Source organism: Haliotis rufescens, unplaced genomic scaffold (assembly GCF_023055435.1).
Source record: "Haliotis rufescens isolate VD_foot unplaced genomic scaffold, xgHalRufe1.0.p SCAF_98, whole genome shotgun sequence".
Lineage (NCBI taxonomy): Eukaryota > Metazoa > Mollusca > Gastropoda > Lepetellida > Haliotidae > Haliotis > Haliotis rufescens.
The window spans coordinates 579,351-581,397 of record NW_025964392.1 but is presented as its reverse complement, the minus strand read 5'-3'; the positions used below and the strand labels follow the sequence as shown (position 1 = coordinate 581,397).

Here is a 2,047-nt window from a genome sequence, read left to right as displayed (position 1 = left end):
AATTCTCACCAAGTCCTCTCTGTCGACACGTCCTCCCTCCGTTTCAATACGAACAGTTCTCCTAGAGGCAGCAGCATCGTAATACCCACTGGCGATAGGAGGGGCGATGACGGCTCCACGGAACGCCATGGTGACTCAAGGAGAGGGGGGATACCCGAAGGTCACACAGTTGCTAAGCAACTGATGCCCCACCGTTGACCTGACAATAGGAAAAATGGGGGGAGACCCAAAAGCCACACAGTTGCAAAGCAACTGTTGCCCCACCGTAGACCTGAGTAAAAAGCACAAGGGTTAATAAACAGTATGAACAAATCAAATAAACATGACAATAGCAACACTCTGAAAGAGTAAACAATCGCATCAAAAAGCAAGTGAATTAACCAAACACCTGATCTTGGCCAAAAGGCCGATAAGCGATGCCGGTTGCCGGCTTGCGCTGGCAAAGTACATCTACTATACCATTTAGCTGCTGTTTATTTGCATGAAGCGCTTAAAATCCTTGGCCAGCAATATTACATGCACAAATGAGTAAAAATGTTGACAGCACACGAGTGCGACACCCGACTGCAACACGTTTGTGAAGATATTCAGCGTCTTTGATGAATGTAAAAATGGAGTAAATAGACCCATTTTCCTATGTATAACGAGTGCGCCGATAAAACATGGCCAGACGTTGGGTAAACGTCTTGCAGCGACCCAGTCCAACGTGAATACCGGCCGCGATATTAGGACTTAATGAGTGGAGTCGGGGAGGCAAGGGGAGACAGGCCAGCTTGAATTAGCTTGGGCCCGACTTTGACAGAGTCGCGCGTGGGTAAGAGTGACAATCCCATCCAAATTGCCCCAATATATTAAATGAATTAAATGAACTAAAGGTAAAGATACTTAAGGTGTCCAGCAAAGCGAAAAATGAATGAATTCTATGAACAATTGCATTGAAGACGAAAAAAACGACTGAACTGTGATGAATATTGAAAAATGAATTCACTTGCACAAAGTGTAATGACGCATCAGGCGTGTGATTAATTATTTAAACGTCTATTTAGGGGGGATGCGACATTGAAAATGTTTTGTGAGTGACGAAGCAGACTGTTGTTGTGACGGACTGATTGTCTGGACGACATTTCCGGCGTACGGCGTCATTGAGACGGCCTTGGTTGCGGGGGACTGTATGCAGCTGAAAGTTGAAAAATGCTACTTTTACAAACTTGTACTGGTTTGTGTGGACGGGCTGTATGTGTAAATAGGTATATTTCTAAGTTTTAGAAGTAATAAAAAAGAGTATCCATTGAGAACTAAGGGCGCAAAACGGAGCGGCAGTGCAAAATAACACGGATGTGAAGATGTAGGCAAAGCTGACAGTTCTAAGTTTTGATTAAAATATGAGTGGTGGGAAATTCCCGGAGGTACTGCAATACTAGGTCAACCCGTGATGAGGGCGTAGCAAGCCCCGTGGCACCTCATCCCATTCTAAAAATCAGTTTAATATCGATGCCTCCATTAGGAGACGTATCAGATATTAAGCGGATAAGAACAGATACCTTTTTTTTTATAATACAATTTAAACAGGCAAGATGTTACATGCGCAGACAGTGCTCAGTAGCATGCCACTCCATTAAAAGAATTATCACAACTGGGGTTGGAGTGGCAGCTCAACAAAAAAGATTCTCAAGAGGAAAAGAAAATGCATTTAAGCATTCAGAATAAGAGTCCTACAGGAATGATTTTATTTCTCCTTCATTCACATTAATGAAAACTTCATCTTCTTCCATTTTGTCCTTGTTCATATTCACTTTTTGTTCCAATAGAATGTGTATCACCCTTTTCACTCTCTTGCGGGAATCCTCTGGGAAAGCATTAACACAGTTTTTGACGTCATAGTTAGATTCTGTCACCTTGAAGACTTCTTTCTTGATATCCCGAAATAGCTTCACCCTGAAAGTCTCATGTTTACCATTCTGATCGAGTGCATTTTATAAAGTCATTATTGTCCTTCAACCAAGATCTCTTAAACAATTCTGCAACTTTGATAGTCCTTTTTAGACCA

At 42.3% G+C, this 2,047-nt stretch overlaps 1 non-coding gene across 1 annotated transcript; it reads right to left on the bottom strand.

The window, feature by feature from the left end:
- Positions 1–1,384: 1,384 nt before the first annotated feature.
- LOC124120773 lies at positions 1,385–1,573 on the bottom strand. Its single transcript, XR_006858892.1, has one exon. It is a non-coding gene; the product is annotated as a U2 spliceosomal RNA (small nuclear RNA).
- Positions 1,574–2,047: the final 474 nt, after the last annotated feature.